Source organism: Natrix helvetica (assembly GCF_964273705.1).
Source record: "Natrix helvetica genome assembly, chromosome: W".
In the NCBI taxonomy this organism is placed as follows: Eukaryota; Metazoa; Chordata; class Lepidosauria; order Squamata; family Natricidae; genus Natrix; species Natrix helvetica.
In genome coordinates, this window is record NC_138555.1 from 81862739 (window position 1) to 81879555 (window position 16817).

At 50.0% G+C, this 16817-nt stretch overlaps 1 protein-coding gene across 1 annotated transcript in view; it reads right to left on the minus strand.

Annotated features, from left to right (window-relative positions):
* The window catches only part of CDH24 (cadherin 24), a gene marked incomplete at its 3' end in the record, with an annotated part of 48352 nt that extends 32041 nt beyond the window's left edge, over window positions 1-16311 (minus strand). The window contains exon 1 of the mRNA XM_081969591.1: window positions 16156-16311. The remainder of the gene's footprint in view (window positions 1-16155) is intronic.
* Between the last annotated feature and the right edge of the window lie 506 nt (window positions 16312-16817).

Genomic DNA, 16817 nt, shown 5'->3' on the forward strand with positions numbered 1-16817 from the left:
ATTATTTCCCTGGCTGTTTTTATCCCTGCTCGGCCAACAATCTGAGTAGCTGCAAAACAGAATATCTACTCTCCATAGATATTCAACTGGTAAAGGTAAAGGCTCCCCTCGCACATATATGCTAGTCGTTCCCGTCTCTAGGGGGCGGTGCTCATCTCCGTTTCAAAGCCGAAGAGCCAGCACTGTCCAAAGACGTCTCCGTGGTCATGTGGCTGGCGAGACTCAATGCCGAAGGCGCACAGAATGCTGTTACCTTCCCACCAAAGGTGATTCCTATTTTTCTACTTGCATTTTTTACGTGCTTTCAAACTAGGTTGGCCAAAGCTGGGACAAGTCACCGGAGCTCACTCCGTTACGCGGCGCTAGGGATTCGAACCGCCGAACTGCCGACCTTTCTGATCGACAAGCTCAGCGTCATAGCCGTTGAGCCAGCACATCCCTTGTATCTCCCATTAGAAGCCCCTAATTCGGCCTCCTTTCCAACCACCCAACTTAAGCCAACTGACAATAAAGCCACCAGTCCTCATTGAGGCTCTGCCTCGCAACCCTCCCCAGCGAGCCCGCATCCGGACACCCACCCTCCCCCAGCTTCTGACCCTCCACGGATCTCAAGCCAAGGCTCTGTGAGCTTTCTTTCCTTTTTTTTCTCTTCCTCTTCCTCCCTCTCCCCACACGCACACTCGTTTTTCCGCAGCGGGTTTTTATTTTCCCTTTCAACACCCACTCTGTGCGTCCACAGGGACCTCCGGCGCCTCCCCTCCCCGCTTTGTTCACCTGTCCATCACCCACCTGTTCCAGCGAGGGCCCTTATTGCTATTCATCGGAGCTGCCGTCTGCCCACCTGCCCATCCATCCATCCATCCATCCATCCATCCGTGTGGATTATTTATCTCATCCTGGCGCAGCCGGTCTGTCCGTCTACCACCCCCCCTTGCAACCCTCCCCCAAAACCCATCCTCGCTATCTCCCACCCTCCTGGCCTCCCTCTGCATTCATGTCAGGTTTCCCCTCCCCCTCCGCCCAGCTGTCCTGCAGACAAGAAAGGAGGAAAAAATAAAATGAAATGATGGATGGACAGACAGACAGGCAATCTGCAGACCCCCGCAAAGAGAGACACAAATCGGGGAGAAAGCAGCCTCAGCACACACACACACCCAAAATCTTCCCCCCTGGGAACCACCGCAAGGAGCATTGAATCCGCAGCTTGGACCCGGGTTTAAAGTCCTGTGAAAGACTCTCCGGGAATGATTTACGAGTCCAGCAACTGTTTTTCGGAGGCTTGGCAACTCTGCCGATTGGTTAACAGCTGGTTGGCTGAAGCAGCAGCTTATATATATATATATATATATATCCACACTGAAACAGGTGCCGTGCATCAAATCGGATGGAAACCGTCTTTCCTGGTGAAGGAAAACCATATTGCCTAGCTCTGATTCGCGGGAAAAAGAAAGGCCCTCGGGAGGGGTTAGGTGGGGAATGTCGGCTTGTTTCTGGCCTGAGCAGCCGGGTTCACACAACTATGTTTAGACTGAGATGACTGTGAGCTGGGGATTGTTGTGGATTGCAGAGCTGGCAGTAGAATCGGAGAGTGAGGAGGTTGGGGAGGAACATGGGCCAGTCCTGGAGTCTGGGGAAGGCTCGGATGAGGGCTCTACGTCGGAGGCAGAGATGGGACCAGGGTCATCTGGGAGTTATGTGCTGCCTCCGGAGCCTCTAAAGTCGGACATCAGCGAGGCAGAGGAACAAGGGGAGCCTGTTCCCAGTGCGCGCATGCGCAGAGCTGCCAGAAGGCAAGACAAAAGGGGCGACTCGTGAGTAAGGCTTGGAGGTGATTGGCCCCTCCCATAAGACATAAAGGAGGAGCAAAGACACATGAGCCTTTGCAGGAAGCAACTTTGTTCGTGGTGGTCGGTTTTAAACTCTGAAGCTTCGTTTTGACTCTGTGCTCCTTGTGGCCTTGCAAAGCTAATTGCCCATTAGGTCTTTGGCAGCGTTTCAAGGGAGAGAAAGGTGGGTGCTTATCAGCCTTATCCCGAAGGACTATGGCAGACTTCTGTCGGACTCTTGACAAACTATTTGTGACTCATTCGGGGCTGGGAATGGACATAATTCACAGCCGTTGAAATAAAAAGAGAGGTTTTTGAGACTAAACGTGTGAGTTTTACTGTCTCGGGAAGCCTAGGTCAGAACAGGGAACTGGGGTTTGGGGTCCCAGGAGAATTGGGGATTAAGACTGCTGGGCACCCTGGGATTAAGGGACTATCATCACCCCTTTTGAATCCAGCTCAGTTCCTATCGAGTTCAATGATCCTGTGATTTCTTTGGCTTGAATGGCAAGAAGGTTTGCGAATGTCTTTTTCTGGAATAAGAGTATGATTTCGCAGACTATCCTACAATCCTGAACTCTCCTAGTGGTCCCCCATCCAAGGACTCGACCAGGAATCCACCTTTGCTGAGGCTGTTGAGATTATCGGAGGTTGGTTAAGTGCTGCCACCTGGCTGGGCCTTCTCTCCTTCCCATTGTCGTTCCCTTCCTTCCTTCCCCTCATTTCATCTCCTTCCCCTCCTCTTTCCACCCTCCCTTCCCATTTTTCCTTCCTTCCTTCCTTCCTTCCTTCCTTCCTTCCTTCCTTCCTTCCTTCCTTCCTTCCTCCTTTTCACCTTCCTTTTCCTCCCTCCCTTTTCCTCCCCTCTTCCTTCTACTTTCCATCTCCCTCCCACCCTTCCTCTCTCTCCTTTCCTCTCCTTCACTTCGTTCCTTCCTTCTCCTTCCTCTCCCTCCCTCTTTCCTTCCTCCCTTCCTTCTCATTCCTCTCCCTCCTCCTTCCTCCCTCCCTCTCACCCTCCCTCCCTCTCTCCCTTTTCCTCCCTCCCTTCCTCCCCTTCCTTCCTTCTCCTTCCTCTCTCCCTCCCTTCTCCTTCCCCCTCTCCCTTTTCCTCCCTCCCTCCCTTTCACCTTCCTTCCTACCTTCTTCTCCCTCCCTCTCTCCCCTTTCCTCTCTCCCTCCCCTTTTCTCCCTCCCTTCCTCCATTTCACCCTTCCTCCCTCCCTTCCTTCTCCTTCTTTTCTCCCTCCCTTCTCCCTCCCTCTTTTTCACCTTCCTCCCTCTCTCCCTTTTCCTCCCTCCCTCCCTTTCACCTACTTTCCTACCTTCTTCTCCCTCCCTCTCTCCCCTTTCCTCCCTCCCTCCCCTTTCCTCCCTCCCTTCCTCCATTTCACGCTTCCTCCCTCCCTCCCTTCCTTCCTTCCTTCCTTCCTTCCTTCTTCTTTTCTCCCTCCCTTCTCCCTCCCTCCGTTTCACCTTCCTTCCTCCCTCCTTCCCTCTCCTCCCCTCCCCTTAAACCCCCTTGCCCCCTTCCCTGCCTCCCTCCCCTCTTCCTGCCTAATGAGCCTCTAGAGCCCCTTGACGGCCTGCCCTTCTCTGCCCCCTCAGCCTTTGCCCGCCGTTCAAGAGTGCCAGGGTCACCCCCTCCGTCTCGGTGGGCAAACAGCTTATAATCACCGCCATTCATCCCCGGCGACTGCGGAGTCTGCCACTTGGCTTCCTTTTATCGATCGGGAAGGAAGATAAACAGCGGGGAAAGGAGCAAAAGGAGGAGGGGAGGGAGGAGAAGGGGAAAACTTTCCATTTTGGACCCCCTTTTTCATTCCTCAAAATCAGTGGGGAGGTCTTTATTGAACCCCCCCCCCCCAAACGATACTGTGCACCCCCAAATGAGTTGCCTCTGAGCCTGCGCAGAGTGCATTCTCCTCACCCAAGTGCTGGCTTGGCACCAGCCTTTTTTGGGGTGGGGGTGGCTGGTGCCAAGTCAGGCACTTGGGTGAGGAGAATGCACTCTGCGCAGGCTCAGAGGCACCTCATCTGGACACTAAACCGTGAAGGACAGGTAGTCCTCGTTTTACAACAGGAGCCTGCCCGTTCCGTCACAAAATATAGGCGTCACGCGGCCTACCTGGTTTTACAATCTGTCTACCCCCCCGTGGTCGTTAAGTGAATCACCCCACTGGGTAAGAGGATCACACGGTCATTAAGTGAATCCAGTCCCTCCCCCCTCCCCATCAACTGTGCTTGTCGGAAGCCAGCTGAGAAGATCCGAGATGCGACCTTGGTCATAAATACGTGCCCGTTGACAAACACCCAAATTCTGCTCATGTGACCACGGGGACACTGAGGGTTGTAAGCGGGAGGAACGGTCCTCAGTGTCTTTTTTCAGTGCCGTTGTAACTTGGAACGACCACTAAATAAAATGGGCATAAGTCAAGGACAAGCTGGGTGGGAGCAACACGAGCTAAACATTTGCTGCAAAAACGAGTCCATTTCTGACCGACATTTCCCCCCACCCACCTCCCAAAAAACCAGGCAGTGCTCGATTTACAACCACAAGGGACCCTTCCCAATTTCTGTCGTTAATCAAGAGCTGCTCAGTCCACTTTGCCCCGTTTTACGACCTTCCTTGCACCAGCTGTTAAGTGAATCGCCGCCGTTGACTTAGCAACACGGCCGTGAAGCTTCCCCCGCTGACTTTGCCTGTCGGACGGTCGCAAAAGGGGATCGCGGGGCGAGACTGCAAACACGTCGTCAACACGAGTCCGTCGCCAAGCGTCTGAATTTCGATCACGGGGCCACGGGAGAATGGCGCCACCGGCCGTTAAGTGTGAAAAGGTTTTTTTCCCCCAGTGCCGTGGTAACCTCAAAAGAATGAATCGTTGTAAGTCGAGGACTACCTGCTTTTGACCTTTGGAGGTCCCGGCTTCCAGGAAAGACCCCCCTCTTTTTGTAGACCCCTAAAACATTCAACACAAAAATGAGTCCGGGGAGAGGGGCGCTACGCTTTTCGAATGAACTCATACCCAAAATTGTCCTTCCCACAGTCAGATATCTCAGCCAGAGGTAGGATTCAGCCAGTTCGAACCGGTTCGCTGAACCGGTAGTGAAAATCGTGGGTGGGCTGTATGCCATTCTGTTTAGGCACATTTTTGAGGCCGGGCGCATGCGCTGAAAGGGCTTGCGCGAGCAAAGCGCATGCAAGGAAGGCCAGGCGCGTGCGTGGCCGCACAGCGAACCGGCGGTAACAAAATGTGACACCCACCGCTGAGCGCACCCCAGGATCATCCTTGGCTGCCCGTCTTCCGTTTCCTTGACGTGATCAGACAGTGCTTTCCCAGAAGTCCCTGCCACCTTGCAAAGCATGATGGGACAAATGACCCAACCTCGATAAGGTTTGTTGAAGCCGAAAAAGAAGCGCACTTCTTTTCTTCCGGGTGCAAAGATTTCAAACGCTGAAAATCTTAAATTTTTGCAATTTTTATTTGGAGAGTGGGCAGGTTTAAGACGGGGGGCCTTCAATTCCCGGAAAGTTTTGCAATTTTCATTTAAAGAGGCGGCAAGTTTAAGACGGGGGCCTTCAATTCCCAGAAATTTTTGCAATTTTCATTTAAAGAGTGGGCAAGTTTAAGACAAGTGGCCTTTAATTCCCAGAAATTTTTGCAATTTTCATTTAAAGAGTGGGCAAGTTTAGGGCAAGTTTAAGACGGGGGCCTTCAATTCCCAGAAATTTTTGCAATTTTCATTTAAAGAGGCGGCAAGTTTAAGACTCCCAGCCAGCATGGGGATTCTGGGAGGTAAAGTCCGCGCATCTTCAATATTGCCAAAGGATGAGAAACTTTAATTCCCAGAAATTTTTGCAATTTTCATTTAAAGAGGCGGCAAGTTTAAGACGGGTGGCCTTCAATTCCCAGAATCCTCTTGCCCAGGGGTCGGCAAACGTAAACACTCAAAGAGCGATTTGGAACCGTTTCCCAAGGAAAAGAAAACACCGGGAGTCACAAAGGTCCTAACCGGAAGCTCCCTGTTCAATTCTGGAGCTGAGCGGAAGTTCAGTTCCCTCACCATAGAGTCTCCTCCTAGCGCATCGTACTTTTTCCTCTACCTGTCCTAACCAAAAGCCCTATCAATTGTGGAGACAACTGGAAAACCCTCCCCTTGCCATACAGTCTTCTCCTGGCGCACTCTGCTTCTCCTCCCCCCACTCCCACCGGAAGCTCCTCTCAAAATTGTGGCGGCGACCGGTGACGGAGCCGCAGCAGAGAGAGGAAAGAGCCCACATGCAGCTCCAGAGCCACAGTTTGCTGGCCCCTGCTCTAGCCAGTCAGAATTCTGGGAGTTGAAGTCCGCTCGGGATTAACAAAGTTGGCCTAGTTTAACTGGCCAATACGTGAGTTGAACACCCAAGTATCCAGAGTCGTGCTTCTCAACCTTGGCGGCTGGAAGATGGGTGGACTTCAACTCCCAGAATTCCCCAGCCAGCATGGGGATTCTGGGAGTTGAAGTTGGCGCATCTTCAATATTGCCCAAAGGATGAGAAACTGTGCTAAGAAGGAAGAAGGGTTGATTGAATCTGCAGCTCGAAATGAACGCGTTTAAATTACAAGAAGCTGCTTCTAAGATCGGTGAGATTTGAAGGCTGGGGCAGAAGAGCAGAAAAGCCCATTTTTTTCTGTCTTGAAAACTTGAGGCAACTCTGGAGAAGCAGGGCACTTTCCAAGATGGTGGGAAAGAAACTTCGGCGAAAGCTTTTATGAGGGAGATCCCATTCCTGGGGAACTACCTGCCCCAGTGGTGGGTTTCACATTTTGTTACCACTGTGTTGTGGCAGATTCGGACAGTGAGGAGGTTAGGGAGGACGATGGGCCAGTCCTGGAATCTGGGGAAGGCTCTGTGTCAGAGGCAGAGAGGGGGACAGAGCCGTCCGACAGTTATCAGCTGCCTTCGGAATCAGACATCAGTGAGGCAGAAGAACAGCTGGAGCCTGTTCCCAGTGTGCACATGCGCAGTCACCAGACGAAGGGAACAGCTAAAGAACAGGGGTCGACTTGGGAGTAAGGACACAGGGGGACGATGAATGGCTCCTCCCAGAGGAAATAAAAGAGGGAGCAAAAGGGGAGTGGAGTTTGCAGGAGTTCGCTCCATTGGTTCGTGACTCTCCGAGACTCCTGGCCAAGTTTTGCAGAGATCGGCCTGGCAACTCTCCAAGCCAGAGAAGGTCGGTGACTGTAAATCCTCCCTCGAAAGACTTTGCTGGATGGGAAGGAGCAGAATTCACAGTCAATGAATAAAACGGGCTTTAGTCGGGACAAGGAGCTTGCTTCATGCTCTTGGGAAGCCTAGTTCAGAACACCTGGCCTCAAAAACATGCCTTCCTCGCATTGCGACTCCAATTAAGCCCCAACCTTTTTTTGTTGCTAAGCGAGATGGCTGTTGGGTGACGACCTTTCTTGCCACCGTTGTTAAGGGAATCCCTGCAGCTGTTAAGCGAGTAACACAGTTGTTAAGGGAACCCGGCTTCCCCGTTGATTTTGTCTGCCAGAAGGTCACAAAAGGGGATCGCGTGATCCCCAGGACGCTGCAACCGTCGGAAATCCATGCCAGTTTCCAAGCATCCAAATTTTAATCCCTGGAACACGGATATTCTGCAACAGTCGTAAGTGTGAAAACCGGTCGTAAGTCACTTCTTTCAGGGCCGTTGTAAGCAGAGGTGGGGTTCGCATAATTTAACAACCGGTTCGCCCAGAATCAAAAATGTGAGCGCAGGTGCTCGCGCGGGAGGGAGGGAGGGCGCCTTGCGCACATACGCACTGCCGCGAAAAACTCAGCAATATAGGATGGGATTGGATCCAGGTGGCTGAGCAGGCTCCCACACAGGTTGAAACTATCTGTTCAACTGAACCGGTCAGAACCGGCTGAATCCCACCCCTGGTTGTAACTTTGAACGGTTACTAAACGAATGGTTGAGAAAAATATTTTCACTGGTCAGCTTTCGAGGGTCAAACCCTCCTGCATGTGAAAATTCAAGTGCAGGAATTAAATATGAATTAGTGACACTGATTGTATGTACAAAACAGAAAGACCCTGACAAAATTCCTTAATTCGGGTTAAAGGCTCCTGTGCCTTTAATTCAAATTAATTCAGTCTTAATGAGATCTGGCAGGCCACTAACCCAGATTAGAATCAACCATGAAAGACAGAGGATGGAGGAGAAGTCACAACTTCTAACCCAGAGATTGGGAACGATGGCTCTTTTATGACTTGTGGACTTCAACTCCCAGAATCCCAGAGCCAACATGGGGAATTAGGTCCCTTTTATGACTTGTGGACTTCAACTCCCAGAATCCTTGAACCAACATGGGGAATGATGGCCCTTTTATGACTTGTGGACTTCAACTCCCAGAATCCCTGAGCCAACATGGGGAACTAGGGCCCTTTTATGACTTGTGCACTTCAACTCCCAGAATCCCTGAGCCAACATGGGGAACGATGGGCCTTTTATGCCTTGTGGACTTCAACTCCCAGAATCCTTGAGCCAACATGGGGAACTATGACCTTTTTATGACTTATGGACTTCAACTCCCAGAATCCTTGAGCCAACATGGGGAACTATGACCTTTTTATGACTTGTGGACTTCAACTCCCAGAATCCCTGAGCCAACATGGGGAACTAGAGCCCTTTTATGACTTGTGGACTTCAACTCCCAGAATCCCTGAGCCAACATGGAGAACAATGGCCCTTTTATGCCTTGTGGACTTCAACTCCCAGAATCCCTGAGCCAACATGGGCAACTAGGGCCCTTTTATGACTTATGGACTTCAACTCCCAGAATCCCTGAGCCAACATGGGGAACGATGGCCCTTTTATGCCTTGTGGACTTCAATTCCCAGAATCCCTGAGCCAACATGGGCAACTAGGGCCCTTTTATGACTTGTGAGCTTCAGGAAATGTCTCACTTAGCAGCAAAAATCCAAGGCTCAATTCAGAGGTGGTATTCAGCCAGTTCGGACCGGTTTGCGCGAACCGGTAATGGAAATCCTTACCACTCTATTCCGTCCTATTTAGCCACATTTTTGAAGCCGGGCGCATGCACAGCGATGCATGCGCGAGCAAAGCGCATGTCCGGAAGGCCAGGGATTCATAGTCTGCTTCTAATATTTTGTTTTTTCGCGATAACGTTGAGGAAGGATCCAAGCCACCCGAAGGGCCGCGAAACCAGCCTTTTTCAAGATCTCTTCCCCTCCCAAAGAATAAAACGAAGAACCATCACATTCAAAAAATAAAATACAACTAAAAAAGTGGTCCGAAGCCCCTTCTACGGGGAACTTCAAGCTTTCTTGCCCAGAGGAAGAATTTATTTTCTTTTTGCCAGGGGTGGCCCTTTGGCCCATGACGGTTATAACGGAGGAAATTAATTTGAGGATAAATCTCTCCGGGAATTCTGGAGGGCAGAAACAACCAACCTTTTAAATAAAAAAAATAAAAAAATTCGGGCACGTGATTCTTTATTTGATTTTATTTATTTTTTTCACCTAGGGATTCGTTTCCTCTCCTCGCTAATGCCTGGCTGCTGTATAATGGAGGAAATTAATTTGAGAGTAAATCTCTTTGGGAGTTTTGGAGGGCAGAAGCAAGCTGCCTTTATTTTTTGGAGGGGAGGAAACTCCTACATGTGATTTTTTCCCCCCATCCTCTAGTTATTTGCCTTAACTGGACCTATTCTCTATTTATTTATTTTTAAACAAATTCTTTTACAAGTAGGGGAAACCTGGCGGGAATGTATCTGGCAGGGAACTGAAATTTTATTTTCTTTTATTTTGTCTTTTGGGCTCAGCTACACTCCGAAGGCTTTAATCTGCCAGAGAGCTACAAAAGCTCTTTCTTTGTGTGTGTATGTGTGTGTATTTTGGACATCACAGCTTGGGAGTAGCCAATTATTTTATTTAGCTTTTAAGGAAAGAGACTCTTGCTAAGGCGGAAGGCGTTTTTGACTGGCCGATACTCAAAGTAGTCCGCAAAACCGTTTAAGAAATAAAAGCTACTTTGGGTGAAAAGAGGATTTCTCCCCCCCCCCCCCCACGGTGAATGATAACAAGGGCTTTGAGGTCGGATTGGAGGGGACAACGGGAGGGAAGCTGAGGTAAAACTAATTTTCTTTCTTTCTTTCCTTCCTTCCTTCCTTCCCTCCCCTTTCCTTCCTGATTTTCTCCCTTCCTCTTCCCCTTCGTTCTGCTCCTTGTCTCTCTTCCCTTCTTCTCTCCTTCTTTCTTCCATCCTTTTCTTCCATCCTCCCTTCTTTCCTGTCTTCACTTCCCTTTCTGCTTTTCTCTCTTCCTCTTCCCCTTCCTTCTATTCCTTCCTTCCTTTTCCTTCCCTTTCTACTTTTCTCTCTTCCTCTTCCTTCCCTTCCATTTCCTTGCTTTCTGCTTTTCTCTTCCTCCTGCTCCTTCTCTCCTTTCCCTTATTCATCTCCATCCTTCTTTTCTTCCATTGTTTTTCTTCTTCCTTCCCTTCCCTCCCTACTTTTCTCCCTTCCCATTCCTCCTCCTTCCCTAGCCTTCCATTTCCTTGTTTTCTGCTTTTCTCTCTTCCTCTTCCCCTTCCTTCTGTTTCTTCTCCCCTTTCCCTTCTTCCATCCTTTTCTTCCATTCTTCCTTTTCCTTCCCTTTCTACTTTTCTCTCTTCCTCTTCCTTCCTTCCGTCTCCTTCCCTAGCCTTCTATTTCCTTGCTTGCTGATTTTCTCTGTTCCTCTTCCCCTTCCTTCTGTTCCTTCTCCCCTTTCCCTTCTTCCATCCTTTTCTTCCATTCTTCCTTCGCTTCCCTTTCTATTGTCTCTCTTCCTGGTCCTATTCCTCCTCCTTCCTTCCTTCCCTCTCCTTCCATTTCCTCACTTTCTGCTTTTCTCTCTTCCTCTTCCTTCTGTTTCTTCTCCCCTTTCCCTTCTTCCATCCTTTTCTTCCATCCTTCCTTCCCTTCCCTTTCTATTTTCTCTCTTCCTGTTCCTATTCCTCCTCTTTCCTTCCTTCCCTCACCTTCCCTTCCATTTCCTCGCTTTCTGCTTTTCTCTCTTCCCCTTCCACTTCCTCCTGTTCCTTCTCTCCTTTCCTTCCTTCCTTCTTGTCTTCTATCCCTTTCCTTCCTTCCTTCCTTCCTTCCTTCCTTCCTTCCTTCCTTCCTTCCTTCCTTCCCTTTCTCCTTTCCTTTCCTTTCTCCTTTCTGCTTTTTGTCCATTCTCCCTCCCTCCCTCCCTCTTTCCCCTTCCTTCACTGCTGACCCAGTCAACGTTCAGGAGCTACTTGCTGTGCTTGAAAGGGACTTCTGGTCTGTTTGAAGCCCTGCGGTCGAAGCCCTTCTTTGTGTGTGACCCTCAAACCCACCCCCTCAATGAAGCCCGTTTTGACAGGGCCTTCTCTCTCCGTTTGGCGACTCTCCCATTTCACCGGCCAAGGGCTCCGTCCCAGCCACCGCTGCCCCTGCCTTTTTTACCCCAGCAATACCCGCCCCCCAGACCTTGCTAAGGAAAGCTTTCTCCGGCCTGGAAGTCAAAGTGATGGGAGAGAAAGGGAGGGGGAGAGAGAGGAGGGGGAGGGAGGGGGGAGGGAGGGAGAGCGGGAGAGGGAGGGAGAGAGGGAGGGAGAAAGCGAGAGGGAGGGAGGGATTGCAGGAGGGAGAAAGAGAGCAAAGGAGAGAGCAAGAGGGAGAGAGGAAGGGATTGAGGGAGGGAGAAAGAGAGAGGGAGAGTGAGGGGGAGAGGGGGGAGAGAGAAGAACTGAGGGGAGGGGGGAAGGTGGAAGGGAGACAGCAAGGGAGGGAGAGCAAGAGAGGGAGGGAGAGAGAGGGAGGGATTGAGGGAGGGAAAGAGGGGGAGAGGGAGGGGGAGAGAGAGGGAGGGAGAGAGGGGGGAGGGAGAGGGAGGGAGAGGGAGGGAAAGAGAGGAACTGAGGGGGAGTGGAGGGAGAGGGTGGAAGGGAGAGGGAGAGAGCAAGGGAGGGAAAGGGAGAGAGGGAGGGAGGGATTGAGGGAGGGAAAAAGAGAGAGGGAGGGAGAGAGACTCAGTGGGAGGGATTGAGGAAGGGAGAAAGAGGGGAGGAGAGGGAGGAAGGGAGTGATTGAGGGAGGGAGAAAGAGGGGAGGAGAGGGAGGGAAGGAGGGAGGAAGGGAGGGATTGAGGGAGGGAGGGAGAGAGAGAAAGAGCAACGGATATCTTCTTCATTCATTCCGGCCTGAAAGCAGAAGCCCACCTCCTTGAAACCCCAGGCCCAAATCCCTCTCATTCCCCCCACCCCCCCTCCCCGCCTTCATTTTAGCCCCCTTCCCCTCCAAAGAGACATTCCTGATGTTTGTTTGTGAGCTGCCAATTTCATTTCCCTCCGTCAACAGATCTTTTGGCACGGCTTTCCCCCCCCTCCTCCACCCGCCCGGGGTCTCCTCAGGGCCTGAGTGAATGAGCCCCCCAGATTTCCAAATGTTCACATTTCATCCTCCGCTAGTCTTGTTTGTTTTCATTATTTCCCTCCTTCTCCCCCCCCTTTTCCCCCCCTTTCCTTTCCTTCTCTCTGCCTGGTAGGGTTTCTGCTTCCCCTCGCTTTGAGACCACCCCCCCCCCCCAAATCAAAGTGGATTGTTTAGGATTAGTTATTCCCAGACGCAGATCGGGGGTTAAAAATAATAATAATAATAACAACAACAACAACAACAATAATAATAATAATCGACTGTGTAAAAAGAAATTGTGTGCTGTCCCAATTGTAATTGGAGCCCTTGGAGCCATACCTAAAGGGCTCCCTCGCTATTTGGAAATTATAAATTTATCAGACTTGAACATCCTGATTTTACAAAAAACAAACCCTACTTGGAACAACTTATATCCTCTGATGTTACCTTAACAGTTCCTAGGTCCTTGGTTAGGACTCGAGCTGTTGAGGTACCAACCAGCCCCAAAGGCTGTGAATCTCACCAAAGATTAACCACATTATTATTATTATTATTATTATTATTATTATTATTATTATTATTATTATTATTATTATTATTATTATTATTATTATTATTATTATTATTGAATGTTCAGTTGGCTGAGCTTCATGTTTAATGAATAAATAAATAATAATAATAATGATGATGATGATGATGATGATGATGATGATGATGATGATGATTGAATGTTCAGTTGGCTGAACTTCATGTTTAATAAATAAAGTATTATTATTATTATTGAATGTTAAGTTGGCTGAGCTTCATGTTTAATGAATAAAGTATAATAATAATAGTAATTATTATTATTATTATGATTGAATGTTCAGTTGGCTGAGCTTCATGTTTAATAAATAAAGTATAATAATAATAATAGTAATTATTATTATTATTATGATTGAATGTTCAGTTGGCTGAGCTTCATGTTTAATAAATAAAGTATAATAATAATAATAGTAATTATTATTATTATTATGATTGAATGTTCAGTTGGCTGAGCTTCATGTTTAATAAATAAAGTATAATAATAATAATAATAGTAATTATTATTATTATTATGATTGAATGTTCAGTTGGCTGAGCTTCATGTTTAATAAATAAAGTATAATAATAATAGTATTGATCACCATCTTTAAAGCGCTCCATGGCGGAGGACCTAGTTATCTGCAGGATCGCATCCTACCACACACGTCCCTGCGACCTATCCGCTCACACAGGGAGGGCCTTCTCCTGGTGCCGTCCGCTAGGCAATGCCAGCGGGCGACACCTAGGAGTAGATCCTTCTCTGTGATGGGCCCAACCCTCTGGAATGACCTCCCCCCAGACATTCAAACTACCACCGACCTCCGCTCCTTCCGACAGAAACTGAAGACACACCTGTTCCGACTGGCTGGTTTGGCATAATTTACAACGTCTACCCCCCCCTGGCATATACTTTTTACTGGCTTTTAGAGGGATAGTGTATAAATTGTATGATATTTTAAATTTTATATTGTTTATTTATTAGCTGTACAGTTTTGGTCTATTTTATCCTCCTCCTATGCATACATGTATTTTATTTGGTGTTTTTTAATACGGACTGTACACCGCCCCGAGTCCCTTTCGGGAGAGGGGGCGGTATATAAGTGCTAATAATAAATAAATAAATAAATAATATTATTATTATGATTGAATGTTCAGTTGGCTGAGCTTCATGTTTAATAAATAAAGTATAATAATAATAATAATAGTAATTATTATTATTATTATGATTGAATGTTCAGTTGGCTGAGCTTCATGTTTAATAAATAAAGTATAATAATAATAATAATAATAATAATAATAATAATAATTATTATTATTATTATTATTATTATTATTATTATTATTATTATTATTATTATTATTGAATGTTCAGTTGGCTGAGCTTCATGTTTAATAAATAAAGTATAATAATAATAGTAATTATTATTATTATTATTGAATGTTCAGTTGGCTGAGCTTCATATTTAATGAATAAAATATATTAATAATATTAATAATAATATTGTTATTAATAAAACAACAATAACAACCACCTAGAGAACTACCAATGGATCTTATTTTTCCCATCAGAAAATTGACTCCAGAAGAAATGAAGGAGCAAAGAAGAGTGCAGTTTTCCTGGGTGGGGGGAGTAAGGAATGGGAGGGAAAGAAAAGCTGCCATCCCAGAGGGATAAATGGGGAGGGGGCTGTTTGGTGGAGTTGTGTGGTAGCCTGGAAAGGGATATTTTTGAGGGGGGGGGAGATTGGATTACCCCCTTACTGGCTCCCCTTCACCCTTCTATCCCCATCATCATCAAATGGGGGCAGCAGGAGAGCGGGAATAAATGGGGAGGGGGCTGTTTGATGGTGTTGTGTGGTATCCTGGAAAGGGATATTTTTATAGGTTGGGGGGGGGAGATTGGACCCTTCCTGGCTCCCCTTCGCACTGCTACCCCCATCACAGAGATGTTTAACTTGGGGGGGTGGGCAGCCGGAGAGTGGGAATAAATGAGGAGGGGGCAGTTTGATGGAGTTTGGACCCCTCCTGGCTCCCCTTCACTCTTCCACCCCATGGGGGGGGGAGGGAAGATGTCCCAATAGAGGGGAGCTGGCCCAGGGAAGGGGAAGGGGCTGTCTTGATTGCAGGCAGGGTGCGACAGGCCAGTCTCGTGGGAGGGGGGTCCCCCCCAAGAGCCGGCGGCCCCTCCCCAAACAAAAATCCCCTTTTGGAGGGGCAAAAGCAGGCTGAGGGGTCAGATTGGGGGGGAGGTAAGGATGTAGCCAGAGACGGATTGATGAGGAGGGGGCTCCAGGAGGTCGGGATGCAGCCCAGAAGGGGGGGGAGGTTATTTAGTGAGGGGGGGGTTAGAGAAGATGTTGAAGAGAAGAGGGGGGGCTATTGATCTGGGTTGGGGGAGAGCAGAGGGGTTTCTCCCGCAAAAGGGGAGGGGGGGTAATTGGGAGGAAGGGTCTGCCGGAGCGAGCCAGCAAACGTGACCCAGGCGCGCTCCCCTCCCTTCATCTGTCTCGCCCAGCCTCCCCTCGAGGATGCTGGGCTGGGGGTGTGGGAAGGCGAGGGGGGAAGACCCCCGTCCGCCGTCCCGCCAGGGCAGGGGTCTCCCAAAGCCCCCTCCTCCCTCCTAGAGACCCCCCCTCTCCCCCCCCCCTCCCCGCTCTGCAGTCTTAAAGAGACTCCCGGGGTAGATTTACAAGCGGTGGCTGCGTGCTTGAAATCCTTAATCAGGGGGCTTCGGGTAGGGGGGCAACTGAGCCTGGATGTGGGGGGGGGGGGGGAAGACCCCGGTAGGGGATAGTGGAGGGGGAGAAAGAGCCCCCCTCCAGCCCTACCAAATCTCCCCCCCCCGCCCGGAGGGGAATCCCAGCCTTTTGGGAATTCTCCTCCGGGACTTGGGAAGGAGGGAAGGAGAAACCCCGGCGGGTGGAGGAGTGCAGGCGGTCGTGGGGACCCCCCCTCCTGTCCAACTTGTAGCCCCCTTCCTTCCTCCCCCCTCCCCGCTAGACAGGGATGAGGATGGGGCGAGACAGAAGGAGGGAGCAGGCGGAGAAGAGGGGCGCCCACCTGCAGCAGAAGGAGAGAGAAAAAGGGGGGAAAGAGAAAGTGGGAGAAACGGAGGGAAAGAAGGAATTGGGAGACCCCCCTCTCTTTTACCCACCGCCCCAAATTCGCCTACTTTGTCCTGGAACCCCCTCTGCCCCCCACATCACGTCTCCTCCCCCCATCCCCTGCAACGACCCAGGAGGCTGAACCCACCCACCCAAAATAAAACCCTTCTTTTTTTTGTGGGGAGGGGGCTTCACTTTCTCCCGAGAAGGGACGCGGGAACCTACCTGGGTCGCTGGGAGTCCGGATGGAGGAGGAAGATGAAGAGGAGGAGGAGGAGGAGGAAGAAGAGGAAGGAGGGGAGGGCGGGGAAGAGGAGGGGGCGGCAAAGGGCAAAGGAGGAGGAAGAAGAAGAAGGGAGCGCGGCAGGAGCGGCGACGGAGGGCTGCGGCGCTCGCCAGTCTGAGGCTTCCACCTCCCTCCGCTCGTCTTGCTCGGCTACTACGCGCTCCCCCTCCCCTTCCTTTCCCTTTCTCTCTCTCCCCCCCCCCTCCATTCTTCTGCCGGGTGGGGAGGGGGAGTACATAGAGGGGCCTGAGCCAAAATTCAGGCTGGGGAGGGGGGGAAAGAGAGCAACCGACCCCCCCCGACCCCCCCCCCAACGTCTGGCACTGCGACAAGACTTTTCACCCCCTCTCCGACCCTAGCTTAGTTAGCCCCCTCCTCAGACTTCTGATGGAGTCTCCAGAACGGGCAGACGCCCCCTCCTCACATTCCACTGGGAGTCTCCAGATCGGACAGAAGCCCCCTCCTCACATTCCACTGTGGGTCTCCAGATCGGGCAGAAACCCCCTCCTCACATTCCACTGGGGGTCTCCAGAACGGACAGACGCCCCCGCCTCACACTCCCCTGGGAGTCTCCAGATCGGACAGAAGCCCCCTCCTCACA